Source organism: Nelumbo lutea, chromosome 6 (assembly GCF_056320005.1).
Source record: "Nelumbo lutea isolate HS-2025 chromosome 6, American lotus-T2T, whole genome shotgun sequence".
Taxonomy (NCBI): domain Eukaryota; kingdom Viridiplantae; phylum Streptophyta; class Magnoliopsida; order Proteales; family Nelumbonaceae; genus Nelumbo; species Nelumbo lutea.
Window position 1 is genome coordinate 65002506 of NC_142689.1, and position 12378 is coordinate 65014883.

Sequence of the window (12378 nt, forward strand, 5' to 3'; positions counted from 1 at the left end):
TATATATACATAAAATAATATTTTTTATCAGATTTGGATTTTAATCAATTGAGATGGGTTAAATATGCATCCGATCTGATTATTAATCAAATGCAAATTCTTACATCCAAACCCAAAATAATCAGAGTTGAATCAAATTGGGTATTGAACTTTTAGAATCCATTGATAACCCTATCAGAAATGAGCGAAGGCCATGACAAATCTAATTATTGACATCCCTAAGTGCAAATTTACATGGATTTGTTGGGATTTCAATCCAATCCAAACTTACAGTGTCTGAACTATAAAATGTATCTACTAACTCGTGAGAGATGGAGAATTTACAAATGCATACATGCTTTGGGCACGACCCGTTAGCTATAGCGACGGGCCGTGCTAGGCACAAAATGGCCCCTTGGGTCTGGTTGGACCAAGGGATTTTGGCTTGTAGCCCGACATGAGCACAGTACATGCCACAGCCTAACATGGTCCGTGCCGAATATAGCCATTATAAGGGGGTATAATGGAAAAAAATATCCCCAATAGCTATAAAAAAACTATTGGGGGATATTTGTGTATTTTACAAAGGGGTTCAAGTATAGTTAAATTTTTTCTAAAATTTGTCTTAGTTAAATGTTTGGTCATCTAAGTATAGTATTAGTTATACTTCTGTAACTACTCATTTTATTGATGAAAATTGGGTTTTACATAAAAACAAATTTAAGTTTTGCATGAATAGAATGGCCACATATGGGCCTAGCTATTTCAAATAGTATTTAAATACTATAAATAATATGGTATTGAAGTTATTTTTTTTTTCAATTACTATTGATAATGCTAGTAATAATGATAAGACTTAAGTATTTGAAAATCTCAATTAAAACCTATTTTAGAAGGAAAATTATTTCACATTATATGTGCTTGTCATATTTTAAATTTATGTGTATTTGATGGTTTAAATATTATTTCAGAACATGTTTCAAAAATTAGAAATTATATTTTATATATTATATCTTTAGGTGCTAGAAAATAAGATTTTAAAAATTTATATCATTAATATAGAAAAAATATAAAAATTTTATTTTAGATGTCCAACATAGGTGGAATTCTACTTATGAAATATTAGAAAGTAGTATACCATATAGAGAAATTATATCAAATCTTTATAATCAAAGAATGTCAAATAATATGAGAACTGAATTTGATTTGGAGATAGGAAATTGTATAAATGAATTTTTACAAATATTTATTGATTCTATGAATACTTTTTCTGGTATTTATTATTCATTTTCCTCTACTTTACTTAGTCAAGTATTTATAATTAATGATTGTTTTTCAAAATATTCTTATTAAAACAAGATTGTTTTTTATAGAATTGAAGAATATTTTAAAAATATTGTTGAACAAATGGAAATTAAATTTAAAAAATATTGGGAACATATTTCCCTTTTATATTGTATATCTGCAATATTATATCCTACGATAAAATAAGAATGTCTAAATATAATACTTAATTCATATAATAAAAAATACAAACAGATCTAAGTAAAGAAAAAGAAAAAAATGAAAAATCTATTATTTAGTATGTATACTTTATATGAATCTAAAACTAAAAGAAAATGAGGTTAAGTGCCACCTACTGAACATAATAGTACTATATCACGTAAAGCTAAGGTGTGGTCCTTAATAAGTAGAGGCATTGTTCCCTCATCTTCCTCTACATCAAGTTCATCTTTCAGTGAACTCAATCTTTATTTGCAAAATAATTTTCTACATTTCCTCACACTTGAGAAAAATAGAAAATTTTGATATTTTAGCATAATGGAAAACATAAAAAAATAATTATCCTATGCTTGATGCCATGACACATGATCTACTAATCTCATTAGTATGCATAATAGCACTAGAATTTTGTGTTAGTGCTACAAATAAGGTGCTAGATGTGGAGAAGTCGGATGACAAATAAAACCTTGGAGATGTGCATTAATTAGATGCAGAAGATAAACTTTAACATAAAGGACATGACACATCATCATCCAAGAAGATGAAACTGGAAAGTAAAATTAAAGATTTGAAGGAAGAATTTTGATTATTGAAAATATTGAGATTTTCAATTTTATCTGTATTTTTTATTTGTATGTTTTTATTTTCAATTTTATTACAACATTCTTTTCGATTTCATTTAATTATTTTATATTTTATTATATAAATTGATTATTCATATGGAATAAAATTTTAAGATGAATCTTTTTTCAATTTGTTGTTATGATCATTGAATTTGCCATCTTTTTACTTTAAATTTCACTGTTCTTTATAATTTTTTTATGCGAAATGAAAAAAAAAAGAATGAAATTTTGAAAAATGGAATAATACCAGCCGACCCGACCTCAAGGCCTATGGGCTATGGGCCTGGGCCCATGCTAGGCCCTATCCCTAACCTTCACAGGTCGTGCCGACATGGCCTACTAAAGTAGTAGTACTAGGCCGGCACAACCCACATGAAACTGTGGATCGTGTTGGCCCGACCCAACTCACATTACACCTCTATTTTGAGGCATAAGACTTGATTCAAAGTGCTACGCACTAAAGTACTCTTACACATTTCTACTTCAATTTATCTTGTAGTATAAGGCTAATTTGTAATGTAATAAATAGTAAGATATTCTAGAACTAAAATATTTGGTTCTAAGTTGGTATAAAAGTAGAGCACTCAACCCTCCATGCAGTTTTTTTTTTTTTTTTTTTTTTGGTATTACATTATACATATTACATATTAGGGGATTAAGGGGTGGGCACAAAGCCAGTATACACATGAGGTCTACTAACCTTACCATAGGTCCATAAATAGTCTGAAGTTATGTGAATTTGATCCCATGTCTTCATATTTTAAAAGGTGTCTAGAGACCATCTCAGCCATTAGTAGGGTATCTGTGAAAATTTCCCTCCCCATTCTCAAACTCATTCAATTTTTCCTCCCAAATTTTCAAACTCGTCTCATCCCAAACCTGTCATCACATAAATGAAATGCGATGTCCCTATTAACAAAAATTGTGTGGTAGGCCACTGGTGAAAATGCCCTAAAAATGGTGTGGTAGGCTCTTAAAATACTGTTGGTTCATATCCCTAAATTGTAAAGTTCGACTTATTTGATTTTATTTTTCTAATGTTTAGAGTTTAGGAAAAAAACTACTTTGGTAAGATTCTAACCCATGCAAAGTTCAAAATATTGATACAGTATGCCCCATATCATCAAGTGTATTGTATCGCATCTTTGGGGTATTGCTACCCTTTTTAAGGTGTTTTCAAAAAAAAATTTTTTAATAATTAAATAACATAAACCTAATAGTGTTGTGAAATTTTGGGAAAAAACCTAAAAGAAAAGATGTGCATGAGTCAAAGTATTGATATTCGATATACCCCTTTCAGCATATTGGGGCGCATGGATAATTTGAACAATGAACCTATAGCCATATAAGATTTTAATTTTATATTTTTCATGTCTTTTTATTAATGAACTGTATCATTTTTTTACCAAAGGCTTATCTATACTATATACAAAAGTGTCAATACAGTGTAAAACTTTATTTGGACTAAAATTACCCTTTATTTCTTTGTTTGAGAGGGTATAATAGTCATTTTATTATAGTTTTAATGGTTACTTAAATGGCCATATTTGTGTATTTAATCTATCTCTAAATGTAAGTGTTGGAAATGTAACTTCAATTTTTACTTTTCACCTCATTTAATCCCCTCTCATTAAGGGCATGTTCTTTACTCTTAACTCTTATCTCTTAAGAGGAATCTTACCACTTAGGAATATTATACTTTTTTTGTTTTCCAATGATACTCCCAAAACACAAAACATTTCTTATTCCTTATAACTTGAGGACCTCATATGCAATAATTATTATTATAATTAATAAATAATAATAATTATCACTATTATAATTAAATTTTAATTGATGACTAATTAATAATTATTATAATAATTAATCATTATTAATTATTAAATTGTTGTTGTTACTATTATTATTATCATGACAAATTTATTAAACTACCTCAGCGTTAGCTGTCCGTCACACTCGTTCATATATGACATCACGGGACTGATTTTTTTTCAAAAATTCCAAAATACCCTTTAGCTTTCTCACACATTCTCTCCTCACCTCTTTCACACACAATGGACTGTCAACAAAGCCATTGACGCCACTGCAACCTTAGGGGAGGTGAGAGAGAGAGAGGTAAAGAGAGAAGAGAGAAAGAGAGCTTCTTCTATAGCAGGGTACACAAAAACCTCTATAGCATTAAGTATGTGGCTGTGTAAGAAAAAGAAGACGACCTCTTCTCCGTGTTGCAAGCTGCATAAAAGAACAAGAAGAGGAGGTTGTGCTTGAACGGTAACATCTCTGGTGTTTCCACTCCCTTGTCGACCGGAAGAAAAGCCGAACGGACTACCACCGAGAACACTACGTCATCTGAAACCCGAACTAGAACCTAGTGCTTGAACGATAATGTCGCTAGTGTTTCGAATGGTAAGGTCTCTGGTGCAGAGGCAAACCTTCTATTCCTCCTCCATCGTCGCCCCGAACTAGCGCCTAGCACCTGAATGGCGAGGTCTCTGGTGCAAAAGGCAAACCCTCTATTCCTCCTCCATCATCGCCCATGAGAATGCGATGGCATGGACTTCGGCTTCTTCAGGTTATAATTTCTGGATGGATTTATAAATTAGGGCTTTAGCTTCTTCAGGACTTCAAAAATCAAAAATCAAATGCCATAGAGTCGAGCAAGCACTAGAACTACACGACCTGACGGTTTCCAAAACAATCCTGCGTCGGGAATGATGTGAGAGAGAAGCGGAGGCATATAAAATTTACTTAAAACCCTCTCCTGTTTTATCTCATTCACGTCGGAATCCGGCACTCACCGGTGAATACCTACACGACCTACATGACCTGGAGGTTCCTCCTCGTGAGTTTCCAGTGCTGCCTGGCGGTTCTCGAAACTATCCTGCATCGTCGCTAAATACCTACACAACCTACAAACAACTACCTCCTTCAGCTTGCATCTCACGTTCAACCTTGAACGAACCCAGTTCTCCTGATCGGATCGCAACAGGAATCTCAGGCTTGTATCCTACCTCTGCAGGAGTAACCCACATCTTGAAGGCCATATATCATCATCTAGTGCTGCATGTGATCCCTGTCGAGGTCCTAGTGTGAGGAGGTGCAAGGTGGGAGGCATATAAAATGGTCGAAAAATTTATCTTTCTTGCAAGGTGGTTGCCTTGACGGCAGAGACCGGTTGTCGTCCCTGATCCGAACGACTAGAGAGGAGCATTGATTGGAATGATTCAGAAAACAGGAGGAAGGTTGTTGTTAACGGCAGACGACAGAGGCTGGTTTTCGTTTCAGTCAAAACAGTAATTTACTATTTAGTGTCCTTTCTTAACGGGAGGGCAAAAATGACTTTTCATGCGTCTTCATTACGATTTCATGAGTCTTCATTAATCAATTTCTTAAACGTTAGGGATAGTTTAAGAAATTTGCCATTATTATTATTATTATTATTATTATTATTATTATTATTATTATTATTATTATTATTATTATTATTACTGAGCAAGAAAAACCAAGACTTAACTAACTCCATTTCACCTCAAAACCATTTTTTTTTGTCAAAAACCATTGATTTGGTTAGCGAACCATTGACTTGGGCAGTCAAACTGTCGATCCAAAAAATGGTTTTTGGTCATTTTTATTTTTTAGTTAGAACGGGCCATCCATTTGAACTAGGCGGTTGGACCGTTCAACCCAGCAACCGGTCCCCAGAATGGTTCTCTATCCAATTTTAAAATCCTTGGCTAATACTACTACTTATTAAATAGTAATTAATAACTAATTAACAAATAATAAATAATATTTAATATTTAATGAAAAATTAATTTATAACTAATACTAATTATTATCATAATTAATTAAAATTTAATTTTTACTTTTTAATTTTTAATTTTAATTAGTTATTATAATAATTAGTGATGAGGGTGGATTTGGCCCTCCAATGACATCATGACAGATGGCATCTCGAAATAGCTAGACGACACTCAGACACCACCTAGGTGATGACTTGCCCTAACTAAAGTGATGGAATTCCAGATCACGATCCAACTTCGCCATTGGCCTAGTGACCTGCCTTTGCCGCTAACCTGGCGACTTCGACCACAACTTAGGTTGGTTAGTAGCATCTCGTTTAGGGGTGACCTATAGCACCTCATCACCAGTCGAAGTGACATCAACGCGAGGAGCGACCTCCCTCGAGGGCTTGCTGTCCTGATTGAGGTCCAAGTGGCGACTTGCGAAATGTGATTGCCGACCAATTCTGCATGTAGAACCCGTCACTACCGGGTCTCTAGGAAGTTGGTCCCTGTACCGATGTTTCGGAGGAGATCGAGCAAGGCGTGAAGACTAGTCTACATGTACGGCTACCTCCATTGGCTTTGGACCGGTTGGGCGTGACCTCCCTGAAATCTCGGACATGATGTGTGAAGCCCGCACCAAGCAATGCCTATATAAAGGCCTCACCTCCAACCTGACAAGGTAAGAAAAGTAAGACGCGGAATTTAGTGCATTATAGATCTCATAACCCTCAAGCTTTCAGCTCGCACATAGCCAAGTACTAACTTAAGCATCAGAGTGACCATGTTGGATTAGTCACCCTGGATGCTCTGATTCAACCTGTCTTGCAATTCGACCAGCCTGCTACGCAACCGACGTTCAAGTTGCCATCCAATTAGGAGCAATTAAATCATGCACCATCAATTGGCATCATCTGTAGGATCTGCAACAAAACGCTAAGTTCTCACCTTCTAAAAAGTTAAATTCTCACCTTCAAGTTTACTAAGTTTTCATCTTCTAATTTTGGGTTCCACCAACCCAATGATATTTTTGAGTAGCACCAACATCAAGAACAAGAATCAATCATTAGGGGGCAAGAGCATCCGTTATGAACCGTGAGAACCCCCCTGTGACAATTAGCAGCAACCATGCCGAACTCGGCACTCCTAGTACCCCAAATAAACACGCTGCTACCCCATGTGAACGCCCCTCTCCCTACGGTAGAGCCATCAGCGAGCCCCACTGGGATTGAAGCACGATAGTTTCATGAGTTGAAGCATGAATCTCCAGATGTGGGCATGGTAAGAGCGGTTCGGTGCATTCATACCATCACAAAATAAACAACAACTGAATGACCTCAGCAACCAGTAGTTCAGCGACAGGCACCTCGGAGTGAGGCCATCCTCGTAGGTCGAGCCCTTCGTGGCTCCTACGGGAGTTGATGGCCAACACTATGGAGAAGCCCCGCTGACCTCAACTCATTCTACGTTTATTCTCAACAACAGTCAGCCCAGACGAAGCCTCATCAGTTCTGTTTCGCGAGGTAGCCTCTATAGGTCAAGCCCTTTGTGGTTTCCGTGGGAGTTGGAGGCCAATGGACTGCATGGATACCCTCACAGGTTGAGCCTTCCAAGGCTCCCGTGCGAGCTGGCAACCTATAATTAGTAGAGTTTCCCTTACAAGTCGAGCTCCCTATGGCTCTAGTATGAGCAGACCACCAGCAGGCCGATGCAGTGCAGTTGTGGCACTGAACTACTGGCCAATGCTAACAATAACATACGTATTAGTAGCCATTACAAGGGGAGAAGAACATGAACAACTAGCCCGGGAAAGTTTCAACCAAGGTTCAAAGTATTGGAATCGCTATGCGTATCGGAAAGGCAAATTTAAGAGACATATCGGGATACACCTTGGATACGCATGGATACGAACAAAAAATTAAGATACGCATGGAAACACATGGAAATTCTATAAATACTCTAATAAATCATAAATAAACATCAATATCACTAAATATAAGACATAAATGAGCTATTTATGCATAAAAATAACACATTTTAGTGGGTTTTATGAAAAAAACATATTATAATCAATAAGTAGGAAGTTGGGAACAGAAAGATACTATCTAATTATGGACATAATAGATCAAGTAATTATTTTGCACGTTTTATTCTAATTTTCTAAAAACTAAATAATTAATTATTTTTATTCAAATAATTATTTTGCATGTTTTATTCTAAAAATTAAATTAAAATTAAGAAAAGTAAATATGTAACAAAATATTGAATGGATTTATGGACATAATAGATGAAATAATTATTTTGCATATTTTATTCTAAAAGTAAACTAAAATTAAAAAAATAAATATCAATGATTCAATGTTTTAAAACACAGAAGTGTTCCACTACCTAGAGGCGTGAAGCATGGTTCAGAACACAAGAGGCATAAGCTTCCTTAAGAGGAGGAAGGAGGAAGGAGGAAGGGGAGATTTCATTTTTTTCTTTATCTTTAATAAAAATCTTTTATATTAAAAATTATAAAAATGCATAACATTTGTTAAAAGGGGGTCTTGTCGATATGCCTTCGGCATGATGAAAAGGAACGGTACGATAGATTTCGAACCATTCCCTGTGCCAGAAGCCTTAAGATATGGTATGTATCGGCCGATACGGATACAGGCCGATACATGACGAAATTTTGAACCTTGGTTTCAATGATCTGGCCAAAATTGTCTCCCAACCTGAACTGCGAAGCCTCACTACTAGTCGAGCTCTATATGGCTCCTGTGAGAGTTGGAAGCGAACTGGATGTAGAACCGACCTCACAAGTCAAGCCCTTTGTGGTTCTCGTGATTGTAGGCAACCTGTGGACAGTAGAGCCACTCCCTCTAGATGAGCCTCCCATGACTCCGGTAGGAGTAGGTGACCAGCAGTTCCAGGAACAAGTGCAGTACATGTATACCATGATCTTATGAGCACATACTCGAGGAAGCCAATCCCAAGTGACAACATAGAAGCAACCACCTTTAAAGTTACAATAGAATGACTATCCACCTCGACGACTTGGTTAAACCGAGCTCTAAGGGAAAGCCATATTGCTTTTAGCCATGGCTCCTTCAAGCTGACCTCAAAGCACATCAACAATAGGAAGGCCGACCTTAGAAGGATGGCCCACCCGTTTATCTAGCTCGGTAGCACGCCTAAATTGATCTTAAAGGACGTCAGCATCTCATCATAAAAAAGAAAAAAAAAAGAGAAGGAAAGAGAAATGGAGGAAAGGAAGACTGGTTCGCTTTCAACACTGTGGCAGAAATGCAAACGTAGTCGATTTCTTCACAGTCGACCTCCACCTCAGTTTTAGGCTCCGCATCGACCTTGTCAGCTACTCCTTTGAGAGCCGGCTTGAGGGACATTGCGTCAAAGTCTACCTGAGTGGAGCAATTTGTGAGGCAGTCACACAGTTAGAACCCCATCTTTGATGACGGCATGATGAGCTTCGCTCTTGAGGTACTTAGAACCCCATCTTAAAGGACGTCAGCATCTCATCATAAAAAAGAAAAAAAAAAAAAGAGAAGGAAAGAGAAATGGAGGAAAGGAAGACTAGTTCGCTTTCAACACTGTGGCAGAAATGCAAACGTAGTCGATTTCTTCACAGTCGACCTCCACCTCAGTTTTAGGCTCCGCATCGACCTTGTCAGCTACTCCTTTGAGAGCCGGCTTGAGGGACATTGCGTCAAAGTCTACCTGAGTGGAGCAATTTGTGAGGCAGTCACACAGTTAGAACCCCATCTTTGATGACGGCATGATGAGCTTCGCTCTTGAGGTACTTAGTCGAATTGCAGAACCCCTTGATGGTTGCATCCCTAATAAAGTAGATGTCCTTAGGGTACCTGCTCCACCTCTCCTTGAGTAGATGAATTCGCTTTCGTGCCCCGATAATCAAGACGGCGGGGTCCTGTGTAAGGCTGCATTCAAACACTTTGACTCTTCCGACCTGAGTAGCAAATTGGACTGATGCCAATGACTATGATCTCATCAGACAGTCATTCCGGGCCAAAGGAATAATCTACTCCCTTCGCCGAGCTGGTCTCAACTCAGAAGTGGGGAGCAATTGATGAGGGTGGATTTGGCCCTCCAATGACATCATGGCATATGGCATCTCAAAACAGTTGGACAACACCCAAACACCACCTAGGCGATGACTTGCCCTAACCAAAGTGATAGAATTCCAAATCGTGATTCGACTTCACCACCAGCCTGACGACTTGCCTTTGCCACCGACCTAGCAAACTCGATCACAACTTAGGCCGGCTAGCAACACCTCGTCACTAGCCGAAGTGACCTCAACATGAGGAGCGACCTCCCTCGAGGGCTTGCCGGCTTGATTGAGGTCCAAGTGGCGACCTGCGAGACATGCTCGCCGACCAATTCTGCATGTAAAACCCATCACTACCGGGTCTCTCGAAAGTTGGCCTCTGTACTGAATGTTCCGGAGGAGACTGAGCAAGGCATGAATACTAGTCTACATGTATGGCTACCTCCATGGACTTTGGACTGGTTAGGCATGACCTCCCTGAGATCTCGGACACGATGCGTGAAGCCCACACCATGCAATGCCTATATAAAGGCCTCACCTCCAACCTAACAAGGTAAGAGAGAAGTAAGACGTGTGATTTTGTGCATTCTAGCTCTCATAACCCTCAAGCTTTCAACTCACACATAGCTAGGTACTAACTTAAGCATTGGAGTGACCACGTCGGGTTAGCTACCCCGGGTGCTCTAATTCAACATGTATTGCAATTCGATCAGCTTGCTACGCAATTGACGTTCGAGTTGCCATCCAGCTAGGAGCAACCAAATCGCGCACCATCAATTAGTATTAGTTATAAATTAATTTTCAACTAAATATTAAATATTAATTATTAGTTGTTAATTAATTATTCACTAGTATTGATTAATAATTATTATTATCCATTAAATAATAATTATAATTAATTGTTAATTATTAATTAACAATAATTTATTAATTGTTATTAATTAATTAGTAATCATTATAGTTGTATTAAATAATTTATTAATTGTTATTAATTAATTAGTAATCATTATAGTTGTATTAAATATTATTTTTATTGAAATACATAGACAAACAAAAATTCTCATATATGGGGTTAAAATGGACATTTGATAATTTTCAGAATTCAGAACAACATTCTTTACATTTAGAGTTCAGAGGAAAGAAAAGTTCACCAATACAAATATACCTCTTAATGTAACTATTGCACTTTTAGAGGAAAGAAAAGTCATCTTATTAAATCCTATATTTTTAAGTTATTTTTTATTAATAAATGCTACTAAGTATATCTATGTCAATATATTTAACAATATAAACCCATACATTTTAAAAATGACTCAAAAGCAAAATCTCATTCTTTATCCAAGTGGTGGCTAAACAATTCAGCCATCTGAATCAAATCAATCAACCTATGAAGTCATAGCTAGGTAATAAGATTTTTATAATAAAAATAAATATAGAAATTACAAAAAATGTAGAAACAATTATACACATTTATGATATTTTTATTAATCAAGTTAAAAAATTAAGTGTAATAAATAAGAATTATTTTTATTGATAATTAAAATGAAATACATAATTTAGAACTTACCAAAATTGAATTATAAAAATTAATAATAAATAATTTAACTTTTAGGTTAAATATGTTAATGTTTATTGTCATAAATAAATAATAGAAATTAAAAAAAAATACATAAATTTTGGAAAAACAAGCATTCATGAACATGTATAATATCATATATTTATCATATTAAACGAAAAGTAAGTGTAACACATCAGAATTATTTTTACACATAAACATACACAAATTATAGAAAAAATTGAACACATTTATAATTCTATTTTTACACTACTATTAAAAATATGAATAACATTGTGGAACTTTCTTTTGACTAAAATCAAAGTGTTAAAAACTTACCCAAAAACGAAACTACTTTGGCTTTTGGTTTCTAGGTCAACGGTTCAACCATCCAATTTGAGTGGGTCAAATTAGTATGATATAAAATTTAATGTAACTTTTTATTTTGATCATTATATTAAGATTAGGTTAAAGCCCACTATATATATACTGAGAAGAAGGTGGATGGTTAAACCTTTGAAGTGAGAAAGAAGAAGAAGAAGAAGAAGAAGGAACCACCAGCAACAACTATCTCTCCGTTCATCATCACCATTGCTACAACACCATTTGCCCTCTTCTTACATCTCTTTCATCTCTCTAAATCTCTATCAAATCTTTGTTTGCTTCATTGGTGTATCTCAAATTTCTAATATAAGATCGGTGTTTTATCTTTCATCTCTTGCATTGATTTTTTTTTTTTTATTTCTTCATTGGAGTTGCATTTTTTTTGCTGCTACAATTTAAAAATAATTACAAAAATGAAAAAACTCAAAATCAAAATGGAAAAAATAAAAAACCTAACCAATTTTGGCCATTGGG